A 23,045-nucleotide genomic window follows, 5' to 3' on the forward strand; every position below is an offset into this window, starting at 1 on the left:
ACATGCTATAAAAAGTCGCCTCCTCAGAGAAAGATTTCCTGATCGATCTATCTAACCTAGCCTATATCAGGTCCCACATTTATTCTGATTTATTTTTGTTGGAATACTTGTTAAGTGGGGGCATGAATATTGCTTATATTGTTTCTTTCTATAGCCCTATGGCCTAGAATAGTCTGTGACAGTTAATAAATGTTTAGTATTTGTGAATGGGAACTTTATGAATGAGGTGAATGAATTTGTTCATAGATAAATAAATTTTAAATAAAGCTAACCCTATGTTGATAACACACACATGGTCCTTGTATTGCATGACTTGAAATATTATCTGGAGTCCTATATATTTTATTAATTTCCCAAACTACTTCAATTTATTGGTGAAATAAAAAAAAATAGGTTGTGATACCCAACAGAACTTTCTTTTTTGGGTAAGTTCATTTGTTCAATTTTTCTCCAATTACGTTACACTTTCTTTTCCTTGTGTTAAATTTCTTTCATCCCTTGGGTTTGTCATGATATTTGGTTTGTTCTCCAATAATCTTCACATTTTTAACACTTCTAGGCAGTAACTGTAAAATTCTCCACATTTCATATACATCTCCAAGTAAAATTCTCCACATTTCATATACATCTCCAAGTAAAATTTTATTATTTCTGAAGCAGTACTATTACTTTACAGCACCTCTTCTCAATTCTTTCCTGAGAATTCTCACCACCTATAAACACATTATTCTTCCCAAGGCTCAGATTATCTAAGTATTCATATCTAAAGAAAAATTATTTTAAAAGCCTAATTATTATGGTTCAGAAAATCTAAAATCTTCAGGTCTCATGGCTTAACCAGATAGGGGGTTCTCACCACCTCACTGGGTACCAAGAAGTATGAAGAATGTTCACACAGAAATGACTGTAGGCCCAGGGTCCTCCTCATTTCCTCCTCTGCATTTCCTCCTCTGCATTTCCTCTACAGCTGCTTATGGCTGTTTTGTCTTCATCTTTGCCACATGGTCCCCCAGCTCCAGTTTTCTGTCAGCATCACAGGCAGTAAAAAAGCGGGAATGGACAAAAAACTAAAGGCGTATATTCACTGAATCAGTTTTACTCAAAAGCATTATGTTACAGTAACCCCAATTTATTAAATTGCAGTTACATCCCATTGGCCAGAACTGGGTCATAATTATCCTTCGCCTTAAGCGAGTCTGAGAGGAGGTGTGTCATGTTGACCAGACACACTGTCATTGAGAACAAAAATAGGGTTCTTTTAGAAAGGAAGAAGGTAGGTAACTACAGATGGCAGCCACAAAGAAGCATCTTAATCTAATGAATAGCACAGGTGATTACAGTTTTGATGAAATCCTTGTATAAATATATGTTTCTCTCCTTTTAAAAAAATCCTTCACCTAGACCACATAGCCACATTTGTCCTTTACTGATATTAATGGACTTTGCTCTACATAGAGTTTAGATGTCAATTGCATGCATAGAATGATGAGACCTCCCCAAACAATTAAGAAATAAAAATGAGGGGAACATGAAATCTCAAGGTAAGTCAGAATTCTTGTATTGGTTTTTCATTGTAATGTTGGCGAACTCATGTGCCATTACAGAATTCTGGTTTTTACAGAGCCCTGGCTTTTGCTTTTGTTTTTGTTTCTTCTCCTTTACAGATTTTTCAGGTGGTCTTAGGCTCTCCCAACAGACATTCTAGGGACCAACATATGAATCGAGTTGGACTATTAATCCTGCTTTCCCATACTTTAAAAAGCACTTGCTGATGTCAGCCTGCAGAAGAATACAACATGGCAACTCTTTCATATTTCCAAGAGAGTTTTCTTCTTGACATTCAGGAGAGTCTAACAAAATATTTGCATAAGTGCTGGCACATGAAGAAGTTGGGAAGAGAATAATAATAAGTGATTCTTTTCTCTTCCCCAATTGGAATTAAGTTTCCTTCAATTACGGAACCTTCCTCAAAGCAAAAACTTTTTAGTGTTAATTTTATGTCTAGTTCTCATTACAAATATATTGTCTCTTTTTGTGTTAATTATTTTTATGCAGGAAAAAGTTCATCAAATTAATCATTATGCTTGCAATTATTTTAATTTTAGAAAGGGCATCAATATATTTTAATCACTTATAGAAGATATTTCTCTTTCTAATATAAAAAAGATAAGTAAAATTATTATTTTGATAAGTAAAATAATTCAGCATATTATGGTTTGTTCCCTTACTCTTGACCGCTTTACTTCCTTTATTTCATTATTGTATTTACTTTAAAATATTTCATGTAGTATGGCAGACCAGGAACCTAGTGGGAGAAAGTTGATGAATTTAAATAAGGTTCACTTGATATGGTAACATCTAAATAGCCTGGAGGCCAGATAAGTTTATCTGGAGAGTATGATAATCCATTCATAAATTATGTATACCTGAGCCCTTTTCACCTTGGGCAATTTCAAAACGTCCAAAAAAAAAAAAAAAAACCCATCAAACTTAATGTACTGAACTCAGTGGTTTAAGCCATCTTAATTGCCAATTAGAACCACAGCAGAGATAGTCTAATCCATTATGCATAGTTGACTATTAACAGTGAAAAAACTTAAAGGATTTTACCCCAGATTTATAAACATACTCTTTGTCTTTCTAATTTTAAGCTCCTATTCACTTGCTGATATCCGTGTGTATTTTTACCAGAGATGGACAGAAGTCATCCTCTCAATGAGGAGAGGAGTAGATATTTGGCCTCAGAACTTCTGTACTAGCAGAACACTAGACCAGAAAAAAGAAGGCAAATTTTAAAGATACACAGCAAATGAGACTTTGGTGAATTGTGCTGATGAGCTGATAGTAACATTGGTCAAAAATTTTAATGATGTCACCCACACAGACTGTCATACACACAAAATCAGGAACCTTCCATATGAAATGTATCCTTCCACTGCTAAGGCATAAATGTGCTGGGTAAATGACAGGAGAACATCTCTTTCTCTTGACTGAAGATTTTATAGTAAAGATTACTAGATTTCCAATTAATTGGTCTTGGCTGTTGTAAAATTATCATCACTAAGAATCCTTTATTGGAGAGTTACTTATTTTCTCCATTTTAAGCATGCCTCCTAAGACTCTTCAAGAAATGGAAACAAACATAGATTTATATAGAGCTGTTTTATGGTGAAAAATGAGTAGTTATAGAGAATAGAATTAGAGGAAATAAGGAAGGATATTGGAATAACCTGTTGACCAAATCAACAAAATTTGAAACATTAATAATCTTATACTTGAATATCCCTCTGTGAATGAAAACTCACTATCTTATTAAGCAGCCTGTTTCATTGTTTCATAAACTAAAGTGTGACAAAATTCTTTGTTTGGTCATTAATTCATTCAACGCTGTTAATTGTGCTATTACTATGTAGTAAGTACTGAAATGTAATGTACTGAAATCTAACTTGATTACTAATTTTTAGTCCTGTTCTTTAAAGTATCAGGACAAAGGTAGTCCTTTATGTTTCTGCAAGGAAGCCATTAAATACTTGAAATTGGTCACCATACTTTTTTTTTCAAAAATATTATTTTCAAGTTAACAATCTAACGCTTTCAGTTGTTTTACCATAAAATTCTGCCTTTACTCATTAACCTCCTGTTTCACATATCAAACCTAGTATTTCCGATGTGTACACATAACATTCCAAAATGAGGTCTATGCTATCCACAGTTCTGTACAGTCAGCTTCTTCTAATGCAACATATGCTTTTGTTTTTAGCAGCCTCTTTGCACTGTTGGTGATTATTGAGTTATGGCCAAGTCAGATCTTATAACCATGAACTACTGTCTGCACTATCCACTACTTTCCATTTCTTTTTCTCTTGTTTTAAATCCAAAGCATGGCTTAAGATTCATCTGATCAAATTTCATATTCTTGGTATTCATCCAGCATTCCAGTCTTTTGAGATAACCTGAATCTCAATCTTGTCATCAACTGTTATATTGCTTATTCCTCCCGGTTTTGTATCATCTCAGATTTGGAAAGTGACACGTTCAGCCTGGTTCATGATCCACACCCTGTCTTTTCCTTACAGCTGAAGCTAATTGATCCATGTCAGTAAGCATAGACTATTGCCTAATTCCAAGAGCTCTCTTTCACAAACAGGAAATATTTAAACAGTTTCAACTTCACTCTTGACAAAAGTCTCCCATGGTATCATATGGATATGAAACGAACAGGCAGACTGAAATTTGATGTTACTATGCAGATTTTAATGTGATTTAATATCTACAGCTAAATTGTAATGCTTTTGAAATATGGGATAGAAAAAAGGAAACCACACAATGTTTGTATATGGGATTATAGATACTTTATGCAAATATTAGTTTCATTGCATTTATGGGAAAACATTAACCTAAATCTCAAATACTGCCTATTTTCTAAAATAAATTAAGTTGAAAGCAAAAAAAGAGAGAGATTCTATTTAACTCTCACAATATGCCATTTGAATTTTCCTGGGATTTAGCAAAACTGTCAGACCCAAAGAAGCTCTCTGATAGTGATTAATTTGCTTTAGAACAGTATATTTGGCAAGCAAAGTCATCTCTAGATTTGGTTGTTACGAATCAGAACTAATTTCCAAGATTATTTGTGGAATTTTTTGAACACCAAAAAAGGTTTGTGACCAGCTTTAAAGAGAAGGTGTAGTGGTTTCAAGAAATCCAAGTTATTTCAGTTTCCGCTGGGGAATGTTAGTTTTTGTTGTTGAGGATGGGGAGGGGGCAGGCTTCTTTCCTGTAATAAGGAGGGAGATCCATTAGAGCAACAGCATCCCTGGCTCCCTTCTGCTGCTCGAAGATGTGACATATCTCACGGGTGAGTGTTGGGGGTTAGGGTTAGCTCCCTGGCTGAGTGGTTCTTGTCTTCATCTTTCTGGTATGGTCTTAACCTACGGAGGGCATTCATTCTCTGCTTTTCTACTGTGTCGCTTTGGAGGAGAATACCTAAGGCTTGAGTGCGTATCAGAAAATTCACCTTCTCCAACATAGACTTTTTTAGGTAATAAAGGTAATATTTAATCTCCATCTGTCTAACTCCTGGGATTATCTCTAATTGAAAAACAAGGTTGTCATGTATTTAGCTGCCCCCACCAAACTACAACATTTTATTGATTTTTTCCTTTTTTTGTTGGTTTTATTTATTTATTTACTTACTCATTGAAGTATAGTTGACATACAATATTGTATGTTACAGGCGTACGATATAGTGATTCACAATTTTTAAAGGTTATATACTCCATTTATAGTTATTATAAAATATTGGCTATATTCTCCGTGTTGTGCAATATATACTTGTAGCTTATTTTATACCTAATAGTTTGTACTTTTTTGTCCCCTAACCCTGTATAGCCCCTCCCCCTTCCCTATCCCTAAAAGAGGTAACAAAAATAATTCCAGTTAGGTACACAAGATTATAAAAGAAGTACACATTTAAGCAAAAATGGATTAATCCTATAAGTATGATCTTTAAGTATTCCCACCATCCATCATCAACTCACTAATGTAACTTTGAGGGGTGGGCAAGGGCCAGACACTGGATGCAAGTAATATATTTGGCTTCATTTTGGAATGATCAAACATTTTATTCACTAATTATAGTATTTTCTGTAAGTTCTCCTTATTTTTTTTAACTCACAAATCACAGATCCCTAGAACTGAGAGTTGTGGCTGAAAATGAGCTTAATTTAATAACTTCTTGTGCACAGATAAACATCTAACAAAGTTCTACATGCAAACGTTGCCTTACTTTGATAGATTCTAAAACAGTATGGTCATTTTACTGATCTCAAAATAATATTAGATTATTTTCATCTAATATATACTCACACTGTTATATCATGTACAGTTTGTTTAACAAGTATGGAGAGGGTATTGCAAATTCCTAAGACTGGAGAGCCTATGTAAATAACTACATAAGTCAGTCTGAGAGCTAAAGATAGAAGTTGTAGGCACTCCTTTCATAGCCCCTTCTAATATGTAACAAGTAAATAATTGTAATTTTTGCCCACTTGCAGTAAATGCAGAAAATTCCATACGGATTTATTTGTGTCTTTTTTCCAGGGTCCTTGAATAAAGTAGGATTAGTCATAGGGACCCAGTAGAATTTAATTATTTCAATTTTGTCCCTATTTCTATAATATTCAGCATATGATTCTACAAAATATTAGAGTATTCTTAATGTTATTTAATATTTTCAGTTTTTTTTTCTTGGATAGCAAAACTTGTTATATCAGATACCTAGGAAACATTTATTTACCTGAAACAGACTAACTTTCTCTTCATTTTATAACAGCGAGAATGTTTCTGACAGTCATGTATCTGTATTTGACATCACAATTACTTTGATAAACCCTAAATTAAGGTATAGTGTATGTCCTGGGACAAACATATTTGCCAAAGAATCTTGGAGAATAGTGATGCTTATTAGAATGACTTTTTAAAAGGTGACTATCAGATCATTAAAATACATAACCAACTAATACCAATGACTTAAAGAAAAATCTTTAGCCTTTTCATTAAGGTTTTTTTAGGTTTTATTCTGTTTTTGTTTTGTTTTATAAATACCAACACTAACGACATAATGCTGAAGCGCGGAAGTAAATTCCCGAGGTGTGAGATGGGATCTCCATCATCTAACTACTCTGTAAGCAAAATGCATACGTGCAGGTGCATGGAGAAATAAATAACTCCAGCATATTTATTAAAAATAACATTGAAAAGAATCCAAAACATTTCGGCAGATATTTTTCTAGAGAAAAATAAAAGAAAACTTTACTTCTAGGAGCTATAATCTGTAATTATTCCAGCAAAATAAATCTTTCAGTGAAAATACTTTGAATTAAATAACTTTTAAATATATATTTTTAATTAATTTATTTTTATTTTTGGCTGTGTTGGGTCTTCGTTTCTGTGCTAGGGCTTTCTCTAGTTGTGGCAAGCGGGGGCCACTCTTCATCGCGGTGCTTGGGCCTCTCACTATCGCAGCTTCTCTTGTTGTGGAGCACAGGCTCCAGACGCACAGGCTCAGTAGTTGTGGCTCACGGGCCTAGCTGCTCCGTGGCATGTGGGATCTTCCCAGACCAGGGCTCGAACCCGTGTCCCCTGCATTGGCAGCCAGATTCTCAACCACTGCGCCACCAGGGAAGCCCTAAATAACTTTTAATTAGAAAAAGAGTGGGATGTATGACTCACTTCTGCCTCTTAATGACTAATTTCTTTTTTTTTAACATTTTTATTAGAGTATAATTGCTTTACAATGTTGTGTTAGTTTCTGCTGTATAACAAAGTGAATCATCTATATGAATACATATAGCCCCATGACTAATTTCTTTATCAGTTATTACTTCTTTCATTTTCATATATGTGAAATAACTTATTTACAAAAAGTTGCAATTCAACAAAAGAGAAACATTGATTTTATACAAAAATGTAAGCGGGAAAGAGAGTTTTTTACTTCCACACTATGGATACAATTTTAAAGCAGGTTAAGGAAGGAGGAGAATAAGTTGGGATTTGTATTTGGGTGTCATAAATGTAATAATTATTAATGTCTTCCATGAAGATGTCAACCTTCTTGAAAATCACCAAGACATCTAAGATTCAGATGATTTCTGGAAGGCATATAGAAATTCTGTTTATGTCTTTTGTTGCAGTGGAATGTCGAATCTGCAACACAACTAGTTAGAAGGATGGACAGCCTGACAACTACACAAGGTGTAAGTAGAGAGTGTTGAAAAATGAACATCCACCTTCTTCCTGTGTGGTCAGCTGGAACCCTCTAGCCATTAAGCCTCTCCTAACACTAGGGAGCACACTTTCCCCAGGAATTATCCTGGGAAGTAAGATAAGAGGCTTCCCTTCCACAAATCAGCATGAGGCAGGGTGCCAGCCCATGCCCTGCTGTATAGAATGACAAGGCACACAGCTATGACAGTGCTCGTGGTAAACAATGACAGTTCTGTCAGGAATCTGAGAGGCTTTTCATACTCCTGCATGTGCCGAAAGAGAAGCAGAGTTATTTTATTTGTGGCGTATAAAAATGACTGCATGAACTCTTCACCCCTTTTTTCCTTTAAACAAATCAAAATTAGAAGAGTGTTAGCAGCTTTTTGATGGTGAGAATGGAAAGGAGGAGGCTGTAGAAATTTGGAAATTAGAAAAAAATTGCCTTCAGTAAGAATATGAACTCAGATTGGTTAGACCTTAGGTTTGTAATGCTCTTACTGTAAAGCTCTTTCTCACTCTTTAAGGCATACGAATATCATATAGAGAGGGTACAGAACTAACAGGCACACATCAGAGGATGTTTAGGGCATATACATCCTTTATAAGCAGAGATGTTGCTTATTCTGGTAAGGTTTCCATTGAAGGGAGTGATACTGGGTGACCCATCATGTTATATACATCATGTTTTCATCTGAGTTTATTCGTAAGTTTATTACATATCCAAAGTACACAACATATTCCCTAAACTCTCTTAAGAGATACAAAGAGTGAGGCAAGAACCTTTGCTTCTGGGGAGTTGACCATTTTTCAGGGAAAAAAGATAATCATGAGTGATGTATGGTATATGAAAAGGCAAAGTGCAGTCAAGGGTTATGTAGTGAGTGCCTAATTAGAGCAGGAAGTCATGCTAGGTATTATGGGGATAAGAAGATGAAAAAGATAGGGACCCCGACTGCAAGAAGCTTAGTGCAATGAGAGAAATAAGACAACACGGTCAATGACACATCAAGAGAAAAAGGAGCCGTGATCACGTCAATAACAAAAAGAGTGCTTCAACTCTGAGCTGTTGAAAGAAATGATCTTGTATCTCCCTAGCAACGTATTTTATAGATAAAGCTTAGGAAGGTAGCTGGCAAGTCATAGGGTAAAGATTCAAACACACATGTCCAAACTTAAAGATCTGTTGTCACTACGTAATTCTGCTCCAGTGGCTCTTTGCACCCTGTCTAAACTCCTGTTCCCATTTTCTGGTGAAAGCCTTCCTTCATTGTGGTTATGGTGGAAGCCAGTTAGGTGGTACCCTGTCCTCCTACCTGTGAGGGTGGAAATGGGACCCAGGCCTCCAAGCCACCATAGTTGGCTCAGAAATATACAAAGGGCGAAAACCAAATGAGTAAAATCCCTTCTTTGTGGTTCTTGTACCTATGTTGGGAGAAGGATCCTCTCTCTTTCCTCCTGGATTTCTATTTGTTATCACGTAAGCTGTCGCCTTCTGAAGCTATGTCCCTCCTCCTCTTGCTGCATGGAAGACCTAGCTACGGTTAAAGGGAAAGAAGCTGGAGCTCAGTGCAGGAGGGCCCACGATTCTACCCATTCGTGTCTGCATCTCCGTTCACCTCGGGACTTCCCAGTAAGTTCATTTGAGTTGGGTTTCTGTTATTTACAACCTAAAAAGATCTAAATAATGAGCTTAATGCTTGGAGGATGGAAGAATGCAAAGAAAGTTACACATATGCTAGAATCAATTGTGATCAGTATTCCAATACGGATTATTCCAGGGGAGGGATGATCAATTGTGCACAAGATAAAAAGTATGTGTCAGGTTGGCTATAGATCTCAGTTTTCCAGGGACAGATTTGATTTATGTTTATTAGCCCTATGCTCTATCACCTGTTTTTCTCAGTAGTTTTCTAGTTTTTACAATACACTATATGGTATAGTCACCCTATTTATATATGCAAACTGATGCAAAGAATGCATATGTAATATCTATAAGTTAGTATTTAGGTTTGAGCCTAATTACAAAGCCATGTTAAATTTGGAAGAGTGAGGTATGCAATTAAGAAGTTATTATAGTCTATGAGAAAGATGATTAAACTCTGAAAATAGTGGCATAAAGAAAACCAGGGTGTTGATTTTTGAAGCCAATGAGTTAAACAGTGTAGGGCTTCTATGTGCACTAGAATGCCAACAGCTAATAATAGAAAGAAGAGAGTTAAGCTACCCCTTTTTCCACCATGGAGAGAGGAATGAACAGGTTGGAAAGACTTTTGGAGCCTTGGATAAGTGGTCTTATATAGAACAAAAATTATATTCAGCAAAGTGAAGCATGAACCCTATAAAATAGTTTGTACAGACCTAGGGGGACTAGCGAAGGCCATCGTTTCCTGCTGACTAAGTAAGTTTTTAGACACATTTTGTTCTTAGCTCATGGGACTGCAACTAGTTTTAAAATGCACAAACTCTTTTATCTAGTCTTATTGTCTATTTTAATTCAAATTGTCTTGGCCTCTGAATGGAGCTACTACCAGTGCCTAGCTAAGTGGGACTGGAAAAAGCAGAAACTGACATGGTAAGAGACAGATGGAAGCAGAACTAATGGGACGGAGACCAGGGATGGAGTGTGGAGAAGTTGAGAGAACTAATTCTAGTTTTAAAGTCTAGATGATGAATAGATGTTCATTCCTACAAAACAGGTTTGGAAGGAAAATGGTGGAGAAAGCCATGAGCCCAGTGTAAGGCATCTGAGTTTGAGATAATGGCCAGCTACTCTAGTGGAGCTTTCATAATTTATTTTATATGTAGATATGAAATTCAAGAGAATGCTATATACAAAATAAAATAAGTATATTATTTTTGTAAAGAAAGAAGGAAAATAAGGCTGACATCAGGTCTTTGTGGAAAGGTCTGTTTATTTGCTTTAAAGGACAGGAAAGAGGCAGTTTTGCAGAAGGAGAGAACGAGTAGAAGATATCTCTACTATCTCTAGTAATGGCCGCTAGAAATACCTTTAAAGGAGAAAGAGCTCAATAATGTCAACTGGTCTCACAAGATACAGAGGATGAAACAGATTTCCTAATTATGAGATAATGTTTGAACAACAACAATTTCAACAAAATAAATACATTGATAAAAAGAAATTGAGAAGTGAAAGGGAATTAGGATTGGCTGACATTGAAAACAGTGAAGTAATCTACACTAGGGATGAGCTTGATGGTAAAAGGAACATAGAGCGTAGAATAGCAGCTCCAGGGAGTAGAAAGGTAGAGGCAAGACCTTGTGGAATGAGTTAGTAAGGATGGTCTTGAGGCAGGAGATAGATGGGCCCTCAGGGCAAACGGTTTGAGTTCATTCTTGGGGACCTGTACTCTGAGATGGGAATAACAGGACAATTGAAAGAGGAGGCTGGCCCCATCCAGATAGAAGATAAGAGACTACATATTCCTCATTCTCGAAGTCAGGAGACCTCCCCGACTACTCATGTGCAGAAAGGCTCCTTGGAGGTCAAAAGGGGAGTTGCCAAGTGGCCAAACCTACCCATAAGCCTCCTCGGTAGAATCTGTCTTGGCTAAGAGATGCACACGCACATGTGGGAAAATCCTGAGATACTTGGAAACTTGGAAGAAATGCACCGTAGAAGTGATTTAAACTGCCATGAGTGCGTGACTCTCTCCACACGTATTGTACTTCTTTTTATCCTAATAAACAGTTTACTTGTTTCACTACTCTCCGTCTCTGTGGGGATTCTTTTCTGCAAAACCGTAAGGCCAGGGCCTTGTCACTGACCACTGGTCTAGTGGCTAGGGTTCGGTGCTCTCCATGCCATGGCCCGACCTCAGTCTCTGGCTGGGAACTAAAACCCTGCTTCAAGCAGCTGAAGGCCGAGGCCACCCCAGATCAGGCTAAGCTGTGTTGCAGTATTAATTTAATCAATAAACCACAGACGTTTAACATATTTATTTCTGGCTCATGCAAAGTCTGGAGGAAGTTGGGTGACTCCCCAGGGCCCCCTCTTCCCTGATGGCTCTGGACTCTGTCTACCATATCATGTGACCTCCTACACCATCAGAGCAGAGCAAGAGGACAGAACCGCCTCTGCTTTTCTCTGTTTTAGCTTAGAGTTGATACACAATCTCTTCCATTTATCACCTACTGGTCAGAATTACAGCAGAACCACACATCGACAGAGCTAACCACGAGCAGCCCGGAAAAAGAGAGGGCACCGGGATGCTCTGTGGGAAACATGGCTATGTTAGTGTTTGAGAGAAAAAAAAATATCAATACGAGGAGAGCGTAGCCCTAGACATGAGAAAAAATACAATATGATACAAGCGCTATTTCATTGAGAAATAGTTTATACAACCTTCTTGTTCAAAGTTACAGATTGTTTTGATGTCAAACTCTCCCAGGCCACAAAGATGAGTCACTTACTTCTCTGTATAGCAGATGCCTCTTCTGTAACAGCCAACTGTAAAATTCTATAATTCAAAGTCATTTATGGCATGAGATTGAGATCAAATGCTGTTGTATCTTTAATAACTGTTTAGTACTCAAAGAACTGCTTACCTCTACACTTATTTTAGAACTATTTGAGCTCTGCAGAGAATAGAAATTGGAGCACGAAACTAATTATGGAAAAATGTATGGATCCTGTCAGCTTTATGTTGTATTAAATGTATAGGAATGTCAGTAAAGGCATTTTCACTGCCTTACATACAATTATATTGCCACTTAGCTCATTTTGATCTCTCTATAGACTCTACAGGTGGCAGCTAAGTTTGATACCCAGCAGGACCCTGTGGGGTTCCTGAGCACCAAAGCCTTTCTGCGTCTGCCATCTCTTGATTACAGGAAATGGGCTTCATTCAGCCTCCAAGACCTTCCCTCAGTTCCAACGGGCAGGTTCAAACAGTGGCTAATTAGGGAAGGGAGGGGATGTGAGACAAGAGAGGAGCAGTCAGGAAACAATAGTGCAGCCTTGGGGCAGGGTCCTGGTTCCCCCTCAAGGGATACACAGGACAATATCTTTGAGCTGTTTTGCAGATTCTGAAACCCCTACCAGGTGGGAGAACTTAAGGGTTTGCTACCCACAGCATACAGGCTCCAGACTGGTTGGAACCAAAAGTTGGTGATGCCAACTCCCACTTACCTCCCCACCAACCCATCAGAAGAATGTCCACGAGCTGATCATGCCCACTTTGAACCATTCCTATGAAACTCCTCACTAGCCCCTCAGTGTTGGGATCAACAGTTTTGAGGGCATTAGCCCTCTGTGGCCCCCTTTGCCTGGGAAAGCAATAAAGCTATTCTTTTCTACTTCACCCAAAACTCTGTCTCCGAGATTGAGTTCGGTGTCGGTGTACAGAGACTGGATTTGGCTTCAAGTTTTCTTGGTTTTATTTTTACTTCTTTCAGAAATACTTACAACTTCTTTTCTGAAGAAATGGCAGTAAAATAGGCAAGGTAGGAAACAGAATCACTGGTAGTAAAGCAGACAGAGAAATGAACACTTCAGCATTTATTTTTTTTACTGCCTACTTAACCTCATTGGTTTTATATAGCTGCCAGAGTTTGATCTCTTTTGATACCAATTGAAATTTATGCTGTAAGCCACATGATTGATCACATAAAAACAGACAGGGAGAAAAAGCAAGACTTGATCTGATCCCCGTGTATATGAGGGTTATATTAAATCTTGCAGATATATAAAACAAATTCAAATAATCCTATTTTTGTAGGAACATTGACTGAATAAATCCAGGTTACCAAATTACCTGGAAGAGAAAGGTATTTCAATCAGAAAGAAAAACATATTTAATGTCCTATGTGGGATGAGATTTGTGTTAGAAGAGCAAACCATTTAATCAGTCAGAGGAGTAAAAACTTCATTTCAAGTGCCTCAAAATAGAGAGTTCTTTCTATCTTCTTATTGGGAAGGCAAAGAGTAGACATGAGTCTATGGGCAAATAATATCCACTTCAAAATCTAAGATCTGGGCTTCCCCAGTGGCGCAGTGGTTGAGAGTCCGCCTGCCGATGCAGGGGGTGCGGGTTCGTGCCCCGGTCCGGGAGGATCCCACATGCCGCGGAGCGGCTGGGCCCATGAGCCATGGCCGCTGAGCCTGGGCCTCCGGAGCCTGTGCTCCACAACGGGAGAGGCCACAGCAGTGAGAGGCCCGCGTACCTCAAAAAAAAAAAACAAAAAACTAAGATCTGAGTCTTGAGTCAGTCATCTTGAATGATGTTTTGCTTGTGTATTTTTAAAATCATATTTCAAAGAAGTAAAGAAAATAAGTATCAAAACATAATTCAAATAGTTTTGATTTATAAAAGAATTGTTGGCCTCTGGCTACTACTGACTATGTGATCACAATTTGGTTTATAGAGAGATTCTTTGTGACAGTAGGTTTAAGGTAGAATAAGAAAAGTCTGTACTGTAAGTTCAGTTCTAGATTAGTGAAATATATTGGTCATTGCTATTATCACACTCTCTCATGCAACGTAATATCAGAATTATGCTCTTCTTATTTTAGTTTTTGAACGTCATTTGCAGGACTATGGAAATGGATATGAGCACTTTAAAGATTTTCTTTTTAAATTTCATGGTAAAAGCAGAAGTGAAGATAACCCACACAGGAAAATAATTATGCATGTCACTGGTTATCTTTTTGCTTGTTAGTGTTTTGTTTCGTTACGTTGTGAATAATCAATATAAACAGAAAACACGGCCTTTACTAGCTCCCATTAGTTTGTACAAATTTTTGCTCTTGCCAACGTGCAGCTTTTAATCAGCTAATTTTTCAATAAAATGTTAATACTAAACATTAAAGTACGTTTGAGTCATTCTTTGTTTTTGTTGGTGCTGTTGTTGTTGTTGTCCATGCTGTATGGCTTGCGGGGTCTTGGTTCCCTGACCAGGAATCGAAACCGGACTCCGCAAGAATCATGTTTGAGTGATTCTTGATTCCCATTTAGAATTTTAGTAAACGGAAGCACTATTCTTTTTGTGTCTTTGCAAATATTATTTTCAACTGTTTTCAGCTTATTCGTTTTTATTATTACTTGAAACATTTGTACCAAATTTCCCTTCCTGGATTCTTTCCCGAAGACGCTATAATATTGAGATCTATTTCCTACACTGTATAATCCATACTACAGTAATTACAAGTTAAAAAATACCAAACCTCTAACGAATTCCTCTGTGGCACTATTTGTATCCCATAATCATATCAGTCTGGTTCTAATAGCCAGTGGGGACATTTGCACATTCCCTTCTGTTCTCACAAATCTTAAGCAGTAGTCTTAGGTTAAACTCTCTCTCTGTCATCTAATGGATGATAAAATATAGGAAAGAATTTTATGGCAGATCACCTCCTTAACTGCCTCAGGAGAGAACTGCCCTGGTTGTCAGTATACAGCACTTTAGCAGCTGAGTTATAAGCATGTCAGGTGCATAGTTGAGTCCATAACGGAGGAAAAATTATTGCAGTGATAAGCACTTATCTAAATTTTGGCCCCCTTTCCACCTACTTCTGAGTTCGTATAGATTCATTTCCTAACACGTTAAGGGCAGTAATTGTTATTCATAGGCAGGCTGTTAATATTTAGGCAAATTAGTTTGTCCCGATAGTTTATTTTAGTTATGTCACCGTAATGCATAAGATAATCATTGTGTTTACTTAGGCTGTGATGGCATGTTTTAATGTAAATTCAGCTTTTGTTCCTAGGATTATTTATTGCATTACATAGCAGACCTTAAGATTCACTCGTACAATTTTAGTAAGTTTTGTCTTCTGTACTTTTTTTTAGAAGGATTGGTCTTATCTCATTCAGGGAAAATGATTAACTTTGTGTAGAGGGATTATTACAATAAAGTGAAATAAGCATGAGATTTAAGATGTGGTTGGGCTGAACAGATGTTCCGCCAAGGTTTGGTTAGTGATAATCATTGAAATATGTATGTTCCATATGCAAATTGAATTTCTGCCTCTTCAAAGATTCAGGGTGGTTGTCCCTAGATAACAGCTCAATTTAGTTGAAGTTCCAAATGTCAGTTCATCTACTTTTGACCAGTTAAACTTCTGACGACATACAAAGAAGTACTTTCTACTTTCTTTATGATTATGTCTTAAACTTGAGACATTTCACTTGCTTGACTCATAAACCACAGATTAATAACAAAGGGAAAAGAAAAGAGAAATTGAGACTTTCCTTTATCTTCTCCTTGTGATCTTTTAAGTATTGTAAGCTTAGAGAAAAATTTGTTTGTTTAAAACCTTTAACTCAAATTTATACAAATTATATTGTAGTCAAGGTCAAAAATTTAATCACACAAATCTGTTATACAAGGTCAATTTTTTTTCTGATTTTCTAGAAGTCATTTAATCTTCCTTATAAGTCCCCAGCCTACTTTATAGAAAATAAATTTAGACTCATCTCTTAATTTTTGTTTGTTTGTTTGGTTTTTTTTTGGGTTTTTTTTTTTTTTGCGGTACGCGGGCCTCTCACTGTTGTGGCCTCTACCGTTTCGGAGCACAGGCTCTGGACGCGCAGGCTCAGCGGCCATGGCTCACGGGTCCAGCCGCTCCGTGGCATGTGGGATCTTCCCGGACCGGGGCACGAACCCGTGTCCCCTGCATCGGCAGGCGGACTCTCAACGACTGCGCCACCAGGGAAGCCCATCTCTTAATTTTATCTTGATTTTTTATCTTCTTTAAAAAATCTCCCTTGGTTAAATTTCAGTTCATTCTGAATCCAACTAAGTTTTTGTATTTTCTCATATTCAAGCGGAAGTAGAGGAAATCTGACCATCCTTCTCTGTAAGAAGGTAAGAGTAGGTACCTAGTACTGTCTTTTTGCCTGGTCACTGCCATTAGATGTTGGCTTGATTAGTCTCTGTACTGGCATCCGCTGAGATGAATGCATTCATCTGTCTCTTGATATGACATAAAAACCACTGCTGCTGACAGCTGACCACATGCAAACCCATCCCAGGTCTCTGTCAACTAAATGAGGTTTTCAGCAGCTACATATGTCCTTCCCAGGGCACACAGAAACTTCTTGATTTCTTGAATGCCAGGAACAAGTAGTAGTATGCTATCTTCATCACCTAGTTAGCAAACTCTCTCCTCTGCTGTGTAATTAACATAATGTTGGACATTGCTCCATATGGGACTTAAACTAGAGACTTGGTTTTTAAAACAGGAAAAACTTTCTTGGTTATCACATGTTTATTTGTGTATTTCTATTTCTCCTCAGTCTCGAACTTGTCCACTGGGATTTCAAATTGGACCCCAACAGACCAGCAGGGTCAGGATTCCTTTTTCCTTTTTATCCGAATAGAACTTCCTTTCTGTGATACATTAATTATTCCTTGAGTCACCAAGCACCCAGACTAGGCTTAATTACATAAGGACGATCTTTGATAGCCCATGAAAGAAGATCTGTGAGTAAAGTACAACTTGGATCCTCAGATTACCATGAACTAAAAGAAATATCTTTTAAATTCTCCCAACATTAGCTAGTTTATAGCAATTTGAAGGCAATATTAAGACCCTTTGTCATTAGAGACCTGGATTTAGATCTGATTAATTCAAACCATGTCAAAAACTACAAGGTTGAATCATAGGAAATTGTTATTTTTGTATGTCTAAAGCAATGAAATATTGTCAATTGAAATCTCCCACCAAATGCACACACACACACACCCTCTTTGTTAGTCTGGTTTTAACTACACCAAAAATTGATTTACTGCTATATATTAACTTATGAACTTTTGACTTGATAAATGACAAGTTATCTACTTAAATAACTATATTGTCCTGTGTCTCTCCTCCTTTAAAATTAAAGTAATGCAAATATATAAATCTACTATATATAAAAAATATGAATATATATATAAATATATACATATATACTTACATAATGCTATGTTAATTCTGGTCAGTACATATCTAAAGAGTATATTATGATTATATCTAATGCCTTGTTGTGCATTTTGTTTGTCTGAGAGTTTCTATTTGCCATCTGTTCTGCTCTTTTCATTATCAAAGCATCCAATTTCAACTTTGTGTAAACATTTTAAGAAGACTGACAAATCTTTTTTTTTTTTTTCCCAAAGAGACTTTTATTCTGATGGTTTCCATTTTTCTAAAATCTACGCTGGTTACTTTATAAGCCTGTACAAAGCTGTCCTCCTGAGATATCCCATCATTTGCTTGCTGAATATGGTATATTATTTTCTAGACATCATATCTTTCCATTTAATGGTTTAATTCTTCATTTGTTTGAAGTACATCCTCAACTAAGGAATGGTACATAGGGTTTATGCATCAGATTGTTTAAAAATATCCTTATTCTGCCTAACTTAATTTGTCTCAGTGAAGAATGCTAGGTAGAAAAGCATTATGTAGAGAAATTAAGACATTTTCTCTTTGAATCATCCAGCACCACTGACTATTTCTGTTTATTCCCCGTTTTTTTGTTTGCTTGTTTGTTTGTTTTGAGATTGCCTTGTTTCCCACCTCTTGACACCATGTGTACTAGTTTCCTAGGGATGTCATAAAAACGTGCCAGAAACTTTGTGGCTTAAAAATAGGAGAAATGTATTCTTTCACAGTGCTAAAGACCAGAAGTCTGAAATCACGGTGTCAGCAGGACCCTGCCCCTCTGCAGGTTGTAGGGAAGCATCATTCCTTGCCTCTTCCTAGCTTTTGGGGTTGCAACTATCCTTGGTGTTCCTTGGCTTGTAGCGGTGTCACTCCAAACATTGCCTCTGTTGTCACATGACATTCCCCTTACACGTCCCTGTGTCTTTTTGTTCACATCACCCTCCTCTTAAAGGGAAACCAGTCATTGGATTAGGGTCCATTCTAATGCAGCATGACCTCATATCAACTTGATTAAGACCCTATTTCCAGAGACCTTCAAGATAGCGGAGGAGCAAGACGTGGAGATCACCTTCCTCCCCACAAATACATCAGAAATACATCTACACGTGGAACAACTCCTACAGAACACCTACTGAATGCTGGCAGAAGACCTCAGACCTCCCAAAAGGCAAGAAACCCCCCACGTACCTGGGTACGGCAAAAGAAAAAAGAATAAATAGAGACAAAAGAATAGGGACGGTACCTGTACCAGCGGAAGGGAGCCGTGAAGGATGAAAGATTTCCACACCCTAGGAGCCCCTTCGCGGGCGGAGACTGCGGGTGGCGGAGGGGGAAATCTTCGGAGCCGCGGAGGAGAGCACAGGCACAGGGGTGCGGAAGGCAAAGCGGAGAGATTCCCGCACAGAGGATCGGTGCCGACCAGCACTCACCAGCCCGAGAGGCTTGTCTGCTCTCCCGCCGGGGCGGGCGGGGCTGGGAGCTGAGGCTCGGGCTTCGGTTGGAGCGCAGGGAGAGGACTGGGGTTGGCGGCGTGAACACAGCCTGCAGAGGGTTACTGCGCCACGGCTAAACCGGGAATCCGGGGAAAAGTCTGGACCTGCCGAAGAGGCAAGAGACTTTTTCTTCCCTCTTTGTTTCCTGGTGCGCGAGGAGAGGGGATTGAGAGCGCTGCTTAAAGGAGCTCCAGAGACGGGCGCGAGCCGTGGCTAAAAGCGCGGACCCCAGAGACGGGGATGAGACGCTAAGGCTGCTGCTGCTGCCACCAAGAAGCCTGTGTGCGAGCACAGGTCACTCTCCACACCCCCCTTCCGGGGAGCCTGCGCAGGCCGCCACTGCCAGGGTCCCGGGATCCAGGGTCAACTCCTCCGGGAGAACGCACGGCGCGCCTCAGGCTGCTGCAACGTCACGCCGGCGCAACGTCACGCCGGCTTCTGCCGCTGCAGGCCCGCCCCGCACTCCGTGCCCCTCCCTCCCCCCCCCCCCCACCCCGGCCTGAGTGAGCCAGAGACCCCGAGTCAGCGGCTCCTTTAAGCCCGTCCTGTCTGAGCGAAGAACAAACGCCTTGGGGTTTGCTTTCTGCACCTAATATATTTCTGGGTTTATGTTTATCTTAGTTTAGTATTTAGAGTTTATTACCATTGGTAGATTTGTTTATTGATTTGTTTGCTCTCTTCCTTTCTTTATATATATAGATTTTTTTTTCTTTTTCTCTTTTTATGAGTGTGTACGTGTATGCTTCTGTGTGTGATTTTGTCTGTATAGCTTTGCTTTTACCATTTGTCCTAGGGTACTGTCTTTTTTTTTTCTTTTTTATTACTTTTAATTTTTTTATTTTTAATAATTTAAATTTTTTTTTAATTTAATAACTTTCTTTTCTTTTCTTTCTTTCTTTCTTTGTTCTCCCTTTTCTTCTGAGCCATGCGGCTGGCAGGGTCTGGGTGTTCCGGCCATGTGTCAGGCCTGTGTCTCTCAGGTGGGAGAGCAAAGGTCAGGACATTGGTCCACCAGAGACTTCCGAGTTCCATGTAATATCAAATGGTGAAAGCTCTCCCAGAAATCTCCATCTCAATGCTGAGACCCAGGTCCACTCAACGACCAGCAAGCTACAATGCTGGACACCGTTTGCCAAACAACTAGCAAGACAGGAACACAACCCCACCAATTAGCAGAGAGGCTGCCTAAAATCATAATTAGGTCACAGACACCCCAAAACACACCACCAGATGCGGTCCTGCCCACCACAAAGACAAGATCCAGCCTCATCCACCAGAACACAGGCACTAGTCCCCTCCACGAGGAAGCCTACACAACCCACTGAACCAACCTTAGCCACCGGGGGCAGACACGAAAAACAATGGGAACTATGAACCTGCAGCCTGGGAAAAGGAGACCCCAAGCACAGTAAGTTAAGCAAAATGAGAAGACAGAGAAACACACAGCAGATGAGGGAGCAAGGTAAAAACCCACCAGACCTAAAAAATTAAGAGGAAAGAGGCAGTCTACCTGAAAAAAAATTCAGAGTAGTGATAGTAAAGATGAGCCAAAATCTTGGAAAGAGAATGGAGAAAATACAAGAAATGTTTAACAAGCAGCTAGAAGAACTAAAGAGCAAACAAACAATGATGAACAGCACAATAAATGAAATTAAAAATTCTCTAGAAGGAAGCAATAGCAGAAAAACTGAGGCAGAAGAACGGATAAGTGTCCTGGAAGATAAAATAGTGGAAATAACTACCGCAGAGCAGAATAAAGTAAAAAGAATGAAAAGAATTGAGGACAGGCTCAGAGACCTCTGGGACAACATTAAACGCACGAACATTCGAATTATAGGGGTCCCAGAAGAAGAAGAAGAGAAAAAGAAAGGGACTGAGAAAATATTTGAAGAGATTATAGGTCAACACTTCCCTAATATGGGAAAGGAAATATCAATCAAGTCCAGAAAGTGCAGAGGATCCCATTCAGGATAAAACCAAGGAGAAACACACCAAGACACATGTTAATCAAACTATCAAAAATTAAATACAAAGAAAAAATATTAAAAGCAGCAAGGGAAAAACAACAAATAAGATACAAGAGAATCCCCATAAGGTTAACAGCTGATCTTTCAGCAGAAACTCTGCAAGCCAGAAGAGAGAGGCAGGACATATTTAAAGTGATGAAGGAGAAAAACCTACAACAATGATTACTCTACCCAGCAAGGATCTCATTCAGATTCTGTACATTCTTGTCTGTAAATTAAAACCTTTAACAGACAAGCAAAAGCTAAGAGAATTCAACACCACCAAACCAGCTTTACAACGGATTTTAAGGAACTTCTCTGGGCAGGAAACACAAGAGAAGGAAAAGACGAATAACAAACCAAAAACAATTAAGAAAATGGTAATAAGAACATATATATCGATAATTACCTAAAATGTAAATGGATTAAATGCTCCACCAAAAGATATAGACTGGCTGAATGAATACAAAAATAAGACCCGTGTATATGCTGTCTACAAGAGACCCACTTCAGACCTAGGGACACATACAGACTGAAAGTGATGGGATGGCAAAAAATATACCATGCAAATGGAAATCAAAAGAAGGCTGGAGTAGCAATTCTCATATCAGACAAAATAGATTTTAAAATAAAGACTATTACAAGAGACAAAGAAGGACACTACATAATGATCAAGGGATCGATCCCAGAAGATATAACAATTGTAAATATTTATGCACCCAACATAGAATCACCGCAATACATAAGGCAAATGCTAGCAGCCATAAAAGGGGAAATTGATACAATCATAGTAAGGCACTTTAACACCCCACTTTCACCAATGGACAGATCATCCAAAATGAAAATAAATAAGGAAACACAACCTTTAAATGATACATTAAACAAGATGGACTTAATTGATATCTATAGGACATTCCATCCAAAAACAACAGAATACACTTTCTTCTAAAGTGCTCAAGGAACATTCTCCAGGATCATATCTTGGGTCATAAATCAAGCCTTGGTAAATTTAAGAAAATTGAAATTGTATCAAGTATCTTTTCTAACCACAACACTATGAGACTAGATATCAGTTACAGGAAAAAAAGATCTGTAAAAAATACAAACACATGGAAGCTAAAGAACACACGACAGAGCAGCCAAGAGATCACTGAAGAAATCAAAGAGGAAATAAAAAAAATACCTAGAAACAAATGACAATGGAGACACGATGACCCAAAATCTATGGGATGCAGCAAAAGCAGTTCTAAGAGGGAAGTTTATAACAATACAATCCTACCTTAAGAAACAGGAAACATCTCGAATAAACAACCTAAACTTGCACCTAAAGCAATTAGAGAAAGAAGAACAAAAAACCCCCAAAGTTAGCAGAAGGAAAGAAATAATAAAGATCAGATCAGAAATAAATGAAAAAGAAATGAAGGAAACGATAGCAAAGATTAATAAAACTGAAAGCTGATTCTTTGAGAAGATAAACAGAATTGATAAACCATTAGCCAGACTCATCAAGAAAAAAAGGGAGAAGACTCAAATCAATAGAATTAGAAATGAAAAAGGAGAAGTAACAGCTGACACTGCAGAAATACAAAGGCTCATGAGAGATTACTACAAGCAACAATATGCCAATAAAATGGACAACCTGGAAGAAATGGACAAACTCTTAGAAAAGCACAACGTTCTGAGACTGAACCAGGAAGAAATAGAAAATATAAAGAGACCAATCACAAGCACTGAAATTGAGACTGTGATTAAAAATCTTCCAACAAACAAAAGCCCAGGATCAGATGGCTTCACAGGCCAATTCTATCAAACATTTAGAGAAGAGCTAACACATATCCTTCTCAAAGGCTTCCAAAATATAGCAGAGGGAGGAACACTCCCAAATTCATT

The sequence above is a fragment of the Delphinus delphis genome, chromosome 18 (genome assembly GCF_949987515.2).
Source record: "Delphinus delphis chromosome 18, mDelDel1.2, whole genome shotgun sequence".
Lineage (NCBI taxonomy): Eukaryota > Metazoa > Chordata > Mammalia > Artiodactyla > Delphinidae > Delphinus > Delphinus delphis.